Source organism: Triticum dicoccoides, chromosome 5B (assembly GCF_002162155.2).
Source record: "Triticum dicoccoides isolate Atlit2015 ecotype Zavitan chromosome 5B, WEW_v2.0, whole genome shotgun sequence".
NCBI classification, from domain to species: Eukaryota; Viridiplantae; Streptophyta; class Magnoliopsida; order Poales; family Poaceae; genus Triticum; species Triticum dicoccoides.
The window spans coordinates 95,165,142-95,178,711 of record NC_041389.1 but is presented as its reverse complement, the minus strand read 5'-3'; positions in this window follow the sequence as shown (position 1 = coordinate 95,178,711).

Sequence of the window (13,570 nt, the reverse complement as noted above, 5' to 3'; positions counted from 1 at the left end):
CCGGTACAATACCGGTAACCCCCGAAACTTTCCCGATGGCCGAAACTCGACTTCCCATATATAATTCTTTACCTCTGGACCATTCTGGAACCCCTCATGACGTCCAGGATCTCATTCGGGACTCCGAACAACTTTCGGTTTGCTGCATACTCATATCTCTACAATCCTAGCTTTACCGAACCTTAAGTGTGTAGACCCTACGGGTTCGGGAGACACGTAGACATGACCGAGACGGCTCTCCGGTCAATAACGAACAGCAGGATCTGGATACCCATGTTGGCTCCCACATGCTCCTCGATGATCTCATCGGATGAACCACGATGTCGAGGATTCAAGCAACCCCGTATACAATTCCCTTTGTCTATCCGTATGTTACTTGCCCGAGATTCGATCATCGGTATCCCAATACCTTGTTCAATCTCGTTACCGGCAAGTCACTTTACTCGTACCGTAATGCATGATCCCGTGACCAGACACTTGGTCACTTTGAGCTCATTATGATGATGCATTACCGAGTGGGCCCAGAGATACCTCTCCGTCATACGGAGTGACAAATCCCAGTCTCGGTCCGTGTCAACCCAACAGACACTTTCGGAGATACCTGTAGTGCACCTTTATAGTCACCCAGTTACGTTGTGAGGATTGGTACACCCAAAGCACCCCTACGGTATCCGGGAGTTACACGATCTCATGGTCTAAGGAAAAGATACTTGACATTGGAAAAGCTCTAGCAAACGAACTACACGATCTTTGTGCTATGCTTAGGATTGGGTCTTGTCCATCACATTATTCTCCTAATGATGTGCTCCCGTTATCAATGACATCCAATGTCCATAGTCAGGAAACCATGACTATCTGTTGATCAACGAGCTAGTCAACTAGAGGCTCACTAGGGACATATTGTGGTCTATGTATTCACACGTGTATTATGATTTCCGGATAATACAATTATAGCATGAATAAAAGACAATTATCATGAATAAGGAAATATAATAATAATCCTTTTATTATTGCCTCTAGCGCATATTTCCAACAAAAATATCTATGTCAACTTGATGGGCACAATTTGTTATAAACACGAAATGCAACAAATAGTTTTAAAAGAGAATATACCACAACCAAATCATAACACATACGAGGGCCGATGGGGACGAATATCAAAACCATGGTACTATGTATAACAAACAACGTACAGGTAAGATAATTATACAAGTAACTATATATCTAAATCACACATGATTTTTTAATATAAAAAAGATAAGAACAAGAGGCTCAGCACAAGGTGGTGCCGGCGACGGGTCGGTGCGTACGATCGACGGTGGTTACGATGGAGATGGGAAGGCACCAAGTAAACCACACCTACGTATGCAAACTAAGAGTTATTTTAAGCTCAAATTGCATATAAATCAAATAAACTACCACATATAATTCCTCCCAAATTACTAAAACCAACAAATTAATCACTATATAAAGCATTGCAACAGCTAATCTAGCAATGAGAGATGAAAGGACAAAGTTGCTAACCTTTGTGAACACTTGAATGGATGGGGGCCTTCAAATCTTGACAAAATTTGGGTAAAATGTGTGATGAGCTCCAGGGGAGAAGAGAGGAAGAACAGAGAGGAGGAGAGGGGAAAGGGTGGAGAACAGAGCGAGCTTGACGAAGGGTTTATATGAAGGATGACCTATAGTACCGGTTCGTGGCAAGAATCGGTACTAAAGGTGCTGGACGGGCCCCAGTCTGACAACATCTTGCCACCACACCCTTTAGTACCGGTTCATGGCATGAACCGGTGATAAAGGTCCTGCACGAACCGGTACCAAAGAGAGTGGCCCGCCTAGCCGTTGGAACCGGCACTAATGGTCACATTAGTGCCGGCTCAATTTCAAACCGGGACTAATGAGCTGCACATTAGACCCTTTTTCTACTAGTGAGACGGAGCGGCCATGGAATGCAAATCTGCTCCGCCCATTTTACAATTGATTTGAGCGTATGTACCACGCCAACTTTTGTATTAAGTAAAATAACTCAGGTCCTCCGAGGTGCACTCAGGGGTTACCTTTGTATCTATAAGTTAAGCTTATGCCATGATTTGAGTTTTTTCTATTCTTTTCTCGTCCGGGTTCCGGTCAGCCGGCCCGGGGGCTTGCCGCCTTATCCTAAGTTTGCACCAGCCGGAGCTGACTAGTAGTGTGCCGACGCCAAAGCCCTCTCTTCGTTCCAAGTCACAGCTCGTAGTGTGACTATCCGACTGGCGAGAGCCAAAGGCCGGCAACGCTGTCCACACGAAAACCTACTAAGGAAATCGCCAACTTAGGCCTAGCTTGCTTCTCGCCTCCCTCGTCCGGCTGCTCAGTAGCCGGCAGGCCATCTTCTTGCTCGATTAGCTACACTCTACACGGCTAATGTAACTTGCCCATTCTAAAAACAACCAAGTCCCTGACTCGGCCATAGACCGCGGAGCGGCTGCCCGGCTGGGAGGAAGGCGGCCAAAGGAATGCGGCAAAGGAAAAGGCCAAAAAGCAAAAAGAAAATTTAAGCTAGAACCCGGCAACACATGAAATAATGTGGGGACTTAAACTTTGTACATTGCAAAAGGTCCAAGGCCAGCATTCATCATGTTTAAACATACACCACAAGTGGGTGGAACTACGCATAATTAACATTGTTTTTCAAGCAAGACAGACAAAAAATATTTGAAAGAAGATAAATAGGCCGCCTAGGCAGAAGGCTACTCAGGCTGAACGGACTGGTTGGCGGTAGGCGTAGCTCCGGCTGGTGGGGCCACCGGCTGCTGGGGCTCGGCTCGGCTCTCGGCAGCGGCTGATGAAGTCTCCGGCAGATTGCTAGTCGGCGCCAGCTTGGGCTGATTCGGGCTGGCCGTTCCGCCATCTAGAGCAACATAGCTATCGTCCTCGCCCTCGACGTCCTCGTCGCCGTCATCGCTAGAGGCGATCTCCTCTGTCGAGTCCTCCCCATCTGACGGGTCCAGGCCGAACCAGGAAGGGGGGAACAACGGTGCCGTCACCTACCCGCTTCAGGAAGAAGACGTCGACGTTGGCATAGTCGGCGAGGGTAGACGCCCGAATGGTGATGTTCTCACTCTCTGCCGCCAGCTCCGGCTGCGCCTCTTGGTGGAAGATCATCAGCTGCGGCATGAGCACGCGAGGGTACTAGGCCCTGATGAACTCCAGCACCTTGCCGGCGCCGGCTCGTGTGACGGAGATCTTCCAAGCGTTAACCCGCTGGACTGCCACCTCTAGCCAGTCGACCATCCAATTGGGAGTCCGTGGAATCGGACTACACGGCCACAGGGCCTCCAAGACCTGAGACCCAGCACGCTGAAGCCGGCAGAGCATGCGGCATGTCGGCTCAAGGCGCATCCTGATGGCCGTGAGCTGCCCACCCACGGACCGAGGCCGCTTTAGAGGAATCTTCTTGCCCTCCCGCCGGCTCGCCTAGCGCTCAGCCTCGATGGCCATGCAGACGGCGATGGAGTGGCCTGGGAGGAACTCTGCGCAAAAGAAGGTGGCGGTGTTACAAAACGGCTCATGACAACAGTCGGCGAATAGAAGTCGGAACAAAAGAAAAAAGGGATCACCGTCAAGCATGTCCTCGATCATGCAGTAGCCGTCATCAAGGAGCTTCTCCCTCTCAAGCCAGCCCGCACGCTCAGTATCGAACTCGGCCTTGAGCACCGCTTCGACCGCCTCCAGCTTCCTGACCTGCTCTGTGTGCCGCACGTCCTGCTCCGCTAGCTCCTTCTCTAGTCGATCATGGTCAAAAGCCACCTGGTCGCGCTCCTGCCTCATGACCCGGAGTTGGCCTTCAAGGTCGGCCGCACGCTGGACCAGTAGGGCGTTGGCCGCTACAAAAAGAAAAATGAGCGGGCGCCATCAACCATCTGCTTCAATAGAAACTAAAACAAGTTGTCGGAGAAGATCCGGCCCGACTGCTCAGCAGTAGGCCCAAATCTCGGGGCCTCCACCCAGTGGGTGCGCTGGCGTGCCCCCACTGACAGACGACACTTACTTCGGCTCTGAGCCAACTCGAAAGTCTGGGTGGCGAGCGTATGCTTCTACGCGTTGTACGCGGCCACCCACATGTTGTGGAGGTCCTGCAACGGCCGCAAGCATTTCAACAAATGAACCAAGCACCTTAAAGTTCCAACCCTCCTGCTCAGCAGCCGGCTCGGAACTCGGGGGCTACACCCAGTGGGTGCGCTGGCGCACCCCCATGGAAAACTACAAGATAAAGAAGCAAAAAGAATATATATATATATATATATATATATATATATATATATATATATATATATATATACGTACGTAAACACTATTCTGATCACGGGATCAGAATAATATTCTGATCACAACCTGACCTGCCCCGCTAATAGTACGTTGAACTTCCCTGTGAACTAGGTTGAACTTCCGCCAACATTGCCGAAATGGGGCTTGTGATATACCGTTGGAAAGCTATGGATACCAATATCATGATCCAACTTAAATTTTTGGCAAAATATAAGAGGTTTAAGAGCAGTTTTGAAAACCGTTTTTTCTTCGCGCAAAAAACGTGAATCGTATTTTCGATCGAATTTCTAAACCGTTTATCGGAATGAGGCATCTAATATGGCATTGGAAATCTGCTGCAAAACCGCTCCTTCCACATGTTGAAAGTTTTCTCTAATTCCCTATGGTTAAAGAGTAATTTGAAAAAACGTAAAATTTCGTAAACCGAATAGCTGAGTTCGTTTTTTCGATGTCATTTGTAAACGGCTAACCCAATGGAGGCATATGATATGGCGTTGGAAAGCTTATGAAAATGCGCTACTTTTTCATCTTGAAAGTTGTTTTCTAATTTTAAATGGTTTAAAAGTAATTTAGAAAATGGTTCAAGTCCTATCGAGTCTGTATTTTTGAGATAATTTTTTAGCCGTGCGTCCGAATGCAGCAAATGATATGACGTTGGAAAGCTTGAACAAATGCGAAACTTTTGGTATGTATTGTTTCTCCCAATTCTTTACGGTTTTAAGTCAGTTTTGAAAATGGCGAAAAATATATTTTCACCATAATTTCTACAAACTTTATTGGAATTGGGAAAATAATATACAGTTGAAAAGCTATGGAAAATGCGAAACTTTTTCATGTTGATGGTTTTCTCTAATTCTTAGCCATTTTCAAGTAATTTCGAAAACAGCGGGATCATTCGTTCTGCCTCTATCGCGAAACGGATTCTTCGAAAATGCACCGCGTGAAGAACCTGAACTTCTCAGCGCGTGTACCTGAACTTCACTCTGTTTTTCACGTGATTTTTTGCTCGTAGGTCTCCATCCACTGCTCGTAACTCTCCATCCACTCACCGGAATTGAGCAAGTGATATACCGGTGGAAAGCTGCTGTAAGCACATAACTTTCCCGTGTTAATCGTTTTTTCATACTCGCGATGGTTTTAAAAGTTTTTCATCTGAAATTCATTCAGCATAGTAGTTGAACTTCATGTTGTTTTCACGTTGAACTTCTGTGACGTATTTTCGTTTGTAATTTTCTCATCCATTTTGTCAGTGCTACACAAATGATATTTCTTTTGTACAAACCCCTCTCACAGTAATTTTTTGAACTTTCTCCGACCGAGGACTTGAATTTACACAAATGATATTCCCTGTCGTTTTGAAGTAATTAGAGAAATGACGAGATCATGATTTTTGCCTTCATTGCGAATGGAAACACACTGTGTGAAGTAATTAAACTTCTCGGGCATGTATGTTTGAACGTCACTCTGTTTTTGATGAGCTGTTTTTTGCACTGCATGAAGTAGTTGAACTTCTAGGGCATGTTTGGTTGAACTTCACTCTGTTTCACTCTATTGTATTTTTCTTATATGAAATACACACCATGTAGTACATGAACTTCTGGTTGTTATCACTTCGAACTTCTCTCTGGTTTGAGAGAATTATTTTAAAACACAAAAAACAACATATTTTTTATGTATTTTGGACATCTAAATATACGGTGAACCTCTCTCACAAGAATTTTTTGAACTTCTCCTCACCGAGCACTTGAACTTCTAGCAATTTTTTTTCGTTTATGAGTTATTTTTAAAAGTGCAAAAAATGGCGTTGTGTTTTTTATATTTTGAATAGGTAAATCTTAGGTTTTAATAAACTCCGAACTTCTCTGTTATTTCAATATGAACTTCACCTTTTTATATTTTGAGTAAAGAATTGTATTCAATTTTTATACTGAAAAAATCGAACAGGTAAATACAAGGTGAACCTCTCTCGCAAGAATTTTTGAACTTTGCTGGATAGAACACTTGAACTTCTTTCAACAAACCTTTTAAGCTTTTATTTTTCTATACTTTTATTCTCACCTGAAATGCATTCCTTGCAGTACTTGAACTTCTCGTAGTTTTCTCTATGAACTTCTCGTTATTTTAGTTTGAACTTCTATTTATTTGAAAAATAGAAAAATTATTTTTTTTCAAACCCTTTTTTAGTTTTTCCTTTTTTAAAATTTGAACTTCCTCATTTTATTCTTTAGTAACGAGAAAATTTTTAGGTTTTTATATACTACGAACTTCTTTGTTATTTTAAATTGAACTTCTTTAGTCCTATTCTTAAAAATATATTTTTAAATAAGCATCAAACTTTTTTTTAAATTGAAATTCATACTTTTATTTTTCCTAGAAACGAAAATAATTTAAGTTTTTTGTATACATCAAACTACTCCTTTATTTTAATTTGATCTTCTTCATTTTATTCTTTGGTAACAAGGAAAATTTGACTTTTTTTATAAATATTGAACTTCTCTATTTTTCTAAATTGGACTTCTTGGTTTTTTCTGTTAGTAACAGAAATACCCTTGTTTTGTAGCAAACATTTGAACCGATTCATTAGGAAGGTCAAGTCGGCCATCGCTAGAAGGTCACAAGTTGTTGTTGATCCATAGGAGCACCAAATCGTCGCTAGAGAAGGAAGAGTGGTGTGTTGTCATTGTCACTAGGGCGGGTTACTAAGTTGAACACCCTAACTTTTATTTTTCTGTTCTGCAGAATGCAAGTGTGAATAACTTGACAACATGATGTACAAAGAGTGCCACTATTCCAGAAAATATACTTAACATACTTTTGACCTTCACGAATAAAACATTTTGACCTTCAGCCCCTTTTTTGGTTCCGACAACCGACTAAACTAGGCAAAAACATATAATTATTTTTTGTTGCAGCTGAACTGATACACCAGGCAAAGCCGTCCTGCAACAGTGGGCAATTTTCAGATTCATAAACACAAAACATTTGTTTTATGCACTGGAGTTTTGCTGTAGACACCTGAATATTTTTTTTCCTTTTGCACAAACTACTGTATGAAGAATCATCACATTTCATAAAGGTCATTTAACCAAAAGATTGTGGGCACACAGACTCGCAAACGGGAGGTGCACCATATTTTTTAGGAACACCAAGCTTGAGTTATAGTGGGAAGAAAGAATCATAAACTAAAGAGTATACTGATCAAAGTGTTTTATGTACACACAAGAGTCCATAAGCTTTTCAGATAACAACATGTTGCCATAGACGTTATCTAATCAATTATGAAGTTAAGAAGTGAAAAACAAGAGAGGTAAAACATGTTTGCATATACTAAAAAACATCTCTGAACCTTCACATCCACATCACTCTGAACTTCAGTGCTCCTTCAAACCGGAAACTTTTTCTTGGTACACATATGTGACCTTCTCCCTGTCTATTCATTTGAACTTCTATTCAAGACAAAAAATTCTGGCAAAAAAACCATTGAAGCAACATACTCTTTGACCATTTTCTGCTAAGTAGCTATATTGATGCATTCTTTTTCCATTTTCTTTGACTCTTCAAATTTATGCCTACAAGAACAATACAAGGACTAAACTGACAGAATTAGAGTGTCAGTACTAAACGAAAGTTGTAGCATGATCCACCGCATCAGCAGAAGAAGAACCAGGGGAGCTCATCGGGTGTTGGTGTATCCACCAGTTGCTGAAGAAATGAGCATAACATGAATTTGCTAATGGAGTGAAACACTAATAAAGCTAAACATATAATGGAGTAGATACAACTGAACTTCAGACACTATCTACCCATGCTACCATCATAGTGGAGAGAGAAGGGAAATGGTGCTCGGTGGATGCGCTGATGGAGCAGAGTGCTGGCTCGCTGGAGGAAGGTGCAGCATAGCAGAGGGCAGGTCACACCAGAAGGGAGGTCAGGTCGCGCCAGGGCAAAGGAAAGTTCGCACCCAAGAGGTGAACCTCTCTCACAGAGTGGCAGACAGGAGGGAAGTCCATGAACGGCAGCATGCCCTCTGCTACATCGGGCGGAGGTGGTTTGCATCACTGGAGGTTGGACGGGGAGGCGCCCGTGGCCGGGGCAGATCAGCGAGGAGGAGCTGAGCGATGTCGGGGGCAGCCTAGGTCCCAGGGGAGGCGCGGGGGCGTACCAGAGGTAGGTGACAGGGTCGCATGTTGGCGCTTCATGTCGACAGGCGGCGTCGGGGTCGCACGCCGGTGCTTGCTGGCGGCAGGCGGCAGTGGGATCAGTCCCGGGCGGATCCGGGGGAAGGAGGAGGTTCGGTGGCCGGATCCGGGGGCGGGCGGGGCCGCAGCTCTGGTTGTCGCCAACCCAACGGGATCTGGCCGCGCGGTGAAGTTCATGTAGTGAGGATGAACCGGTCAGAGGAACCGACGGACCGACTGGCAGGGCGAGGGCGGCGGTGCCAGTTGTGGGCATGGAGGTGACGGTGGTGTCGACGGGGCCGAGCGGCCGGCGGCCCGATGGCGGTTGTGGAGGGGGGAGGGGAAGGTGGGGATCGGGCCGGGACGGGGATCGTGGGGGAGTGGTCAGCGGATGGGTGGAAATGGTTTTTTTCTTTTTGCGTCCACTGTACCGTTTCGGAAGTTCGGGAATAGCCCCTCCAGCCCTATATAGGCGCACCGTGATCCAAATAACTATTTTAATTCTGGTATTAGAATAGTGCTACCCTATATATATACCCGGACGATCGACCGCCTCGCGAGCATGTCGTCCCTCGCCTTCACGATGGAGTCGCTTAGGGTGAGGAACCGGTCTTCCATCTCCCGCACTGCCAAGTACAAGGTGGCGGGGCCGGCTTCCTCCACCCGGATCGATGAGAAGGTGCTCGTGGCCTCGGCGCCGGCCCTCTGCGAGCTTTATGCCGCGGTGTCCACCTGCTGCCTTGTCTCCGACGCCGCCCGTACTGCACGCCGGCCCACAGGAGCGCGCATGGCCAAGGCTTGACCTGTCGTCTGGCCGGTGCCGGTTGGCGGAACCTCCGGTTGGGAGGGTTCGCTGCCTACTCGCCCGTCGGCAATTGGCTCATGCCGGTTCCCCTCCACCTCAGGAACGACGGTGTCGGGGACCTGCGGATCCGGCGTCGACTGATCAGCATTAGCCGCTCCAGGCGGCGTATGGTTCTCCGCCGCCTCCACCTCCGGCCGGTCGAGGGCGATAGTCTTCGAGACACTGCCACTGGCCAAATCCGCCGTGCCCCTGGTCGCGGCCTCCGCTTGGGCCTTCCTCGCCGCCTCCGCCGCGGCCAGGGCCTCCGCCTGCACCGTCGCCTCCACCTGTGCATCGACCCGCGCCTTCTCCTCGGCCTCCTGCGCCTCGCGCGTTCTTGTCCAGCTCCTCCCTAAGGGCCACAGCCGGATCCAGATGTCGAGTGTCCGCCGAGCCGTCCACTGGGTCCATCACTGAGGCGGATGAAGCCCGTGAGGTGGCACAAGCGCCCTTTCTAGCATAAAAGCAAAGATAAAGAAAAGAAGAAAAGCATAAAGTCAGAAAAGGTAGGCATGCTTACCCGGATGCGAGCGGCAAGGGCTTGGGCCCCTTCCGGCTGGCGGCCGCCTTCTAGGCCTCCTGCCACATGGTGGCTTCCAACTTCTTGGTGGCGTCCTCCCTCTTGGTCTTCTTGGCCGGGTAGCTGCCATACCTTCCCCCTCGCGGCGTTATGTCCGACAGGTGCAGCCGCTGGCTGCAGCGTAGAAGCGTTGTCTCCTCTTTCGACGCCCCCCATAGGCAGGCGCTGCTCATCATGACCTTCATCATCGTCTGGCCAAGACCGAACGTTGCCGACTTCACCCCTCCGCCTCTTGCAGAGCCGCCTGCTCCAGGGCCGCCCGATTCTCCTCCGCCTCCTGCGGAGCTACCTGCCTTGGTGCCACCATCTCCTTTGTCGCCTCCTCTGGCGACCTCCTCGTTGCCGCCCTCCTCCATGGCGGCCGCCCCTAACTCGGGGTCCGACATCCACTCGTGACTAGGAGGCAGCGTGCCTTGGCCCGCAAAGCGCTGCCAAAAAACCCGACTGGTCAAGCTGGAGGAACAAGAAATGTAAAGAGCGGAGCAGTCTGATCCGGCACTTACCGCAGGAGGAGAGTTGGCCCGGCTATAAGGCTCATTGCTGATGCGCCACTCTATATTGTTGAGCTTGCAGTTGGTTATGTCATTGACATGGAGGGCCGCCTCCGCCCTCGGCACCTCCTTCATCGACATCCGGCTTGGATCCCAGCGGCCGCTCATTTTACAGATGAGGTGCGATCGGAGTTGGAGCAGCGACACCCGGTGCTTTATGAAGCCGGCCACTAGGTCGGTTGGCTGGAGGCCCTCCCGACAGGTCATCTCCTCCAGCCAGACGAGGACGCTGACGATGTTGGGCGGCAGCGGGCGCTTGGGTGGCTACTACTGCTAGTTGCCGCGTGATCTAGCAGGTGGCCCTGGCGCGTAAGGCGTCAAATTGATGTAGTCCACGTTCCGGAGGTTCCAGACATAGAAATATGACCTCTGCCAGAGCTTGGCTGACTCTTGTAGAGGAATTGGAGGGAAGCGTGTGTTTCTTACTGAGGGCCTCACGGCCATCCACACTCCGCACGGGTCCGGCTCGTCCTTTGTCGCCGTACCAAGCTTGAGGTAGAAAAATCTACCCCATAGCTCAATATTCGGTTGCACGCTGAGGTACCCCTCGCAAAAGGAGACGAAGGTGGAGAGGCACACCACTACGTTGGGCATGAGGTGGTGTGGCTGCAGTCGGTAGTAATGGAGGAACTCCCAGAAGAAGCCGGAGGCCGGAAGCGCGAAGCCACATAGGAAGTTGGTGCGGAAAACCACATACTCATCCGGCTTCGGCCACGGCGAGACCTCCGGCCTGGGGATGTGTACCTCCATGTTGTCGGAGCGATGTATCCTCCGCGTCGCGTGGAGGAAGTCGATGTGATCTTGGTGAATGGTGGATCCCATCCATCCAATCTTCGCCATGACGCAGGACGGCGAGGGAGAGATCATCGGAGAAGAGAGGTTAAGGCCGCCACAGCAACGGAGATGACGACGACGACCGCGGTAGGATAACGGTGATGACCAAGGCAGCCGCAGCGGCACGTCGGCTGCAACAGAGCAGAACAGCACTACGACGGCAATGGAGAGGGGAAAGGAGAGAGTGGGGAGTGGGCGCGCAAGCGATATGCCCTTCCCCCTCTCCCTCCCTCCTCTTTATAAGCGGTGAGGGAGAAGTCGTGGTGACGCGCGGGCATGGGATTAACTGCACCCCACGCCCCTCATGGCCCCGCGCATTCCGTGCATTAAGGCACAGTTACTATGCCGCGGAAGGACAACCGCCACTGTCGGTGTCAAAACCGGCGGATCTCGGATAGGGGGTCCCAAACTGTGCATCTAAGGTTGATGGTAACAGGAGATAGGGGACACAATGTTTACCCAGGTTCGGGCCCTCTCTATGGAGGTAATACCCTACTTCCCGCTTGATTGATCTTGATGAATATGAGTATTACAAGAGTTGATCTACCACGAGATCGTAATGGCTAAACCCTAGAAGTCTAACCTATATAATTATGATTCTGCCCTATGGACTAAACCCTCCGGTTTATATAGACACCGCAGGGAATTAGGGTTACACAAAGTCGGTTATAGAGAAAGGAATCTACATATCCGAATCACCAAGCTTGCCATCCATGCAAAGGAGAGTCCCATCCAGACACGGGAAGAAGTCTTCTGTCTTGTATCTTCATAACCCAATAGTTCGGCCCATGTTAATAGTCCGGTCGTCCGAGGACCCCTTAATCCAGGACTCCCTCAGTAGCCCCTGAACCAGGCTTCAATGATGATGAGTCTGGCACGCAGATCGTCTTCGGCATTGCAAGGAGAGTTCCTTCTCCAAATACTCCACAATATTCTTCAAACACGGAAAACGTGTCTGGCTGTGCAAAACAAATACCACACACAACCATAGACAGCATAATATTTCACCAGTCCAATCCGCTGACAACTTTTTGCAGCATGACATCACGTCATCGCCCGGCCATTATTCAAACCGCTTTTTAGCCTGCCGCTCCATATTTTGAGGTGCGGTTTTATTGGCACGTCTTGTCAAATCAGAGATCGTGTCCCCTTATTGCGGGATTATCATCAATATGAGCATGGGTAACCCAACCACGCCATCTGCACAGCCCTTGGGGAATATGCAAGTTTTAAGGCGAGTGGGGGGGGGCGCATGATATTTAGTGCCTTTATAAAGGGATAAGGATTCACCCTTTTTCACCCACGCCTTCTCTCCCTCTCTATCCATTCCATTCTCGAGCTCCAGCGTCCAAGTTCTCATCTTCTCCGCCCCCAGTAAGCACTCTAGCCATGTCCGGATCCAGAGTGCAGGGCAAGTGGATGGCCTCCTCCATTAACAAAACTGAGAGTTGGCCTCCTCCTTTAAGTACTCCAGCCATGTCCGGATCCAGAGTGCAGGGCAAGTGGATGGCCTCCTTCATGTTATCCTGTCTTGTATTATGAAACAAGATCGTTATGTAATATAATGCTTGTTATTTAAAATTTTACCTCCTGTGCGGCCGTATTATTAAAACTGAGAGTTGGCTAGTCGTTGACTTCCGCCCCCACGTAGCTAGTACGGGGGTGTTCGGGATGAATCTAAACACTCTTTACTCCAAAGTTTGGTCCTTAAAGGAGGTGTTTAGCGCAACGAACAAGGCAATCAGACTATGTGGCTTTATCACTCTCACTTAGCCATAGGAGTTCGACAATGGAAGTTTAGGCGCAGCCCCTAGTGTTCGTAAGTCCGAACTTGGGATGCTGTAAACACATGATCGGATAAAAATCGATTCATCGCATAATGCAGAGAAATTCTCTAAATATTTATAACCTCTTGAACAGCTTACCGGCTCACAACGCATCATGACAGTCCGTTTTCGGCTTTCTCTACTGAGGTGCTCATCTGGATGAACCAAGACACAACTGCAGTAGTTCTCCCTTTACTACCCTAGACGAGATAGCGGAATGTAAGGTAGCAAGAACAGGAGCCGGGCAACCCAACTATTGACCAAAGACATGATTCGAAGCCGATGCATATAATGCTATAAGTTTGGAGTGCAAACTACACTGTAAAAAAGGTGTTCGGACTTGGTTGCCGTATTATGGAGCATAATGAAGCCCCTGGCAAATTAAGGCGTACGAGATTGTACGGGTGCCATTTTGATAAAAATATCAAGAAGAAGAAAAAATGAAG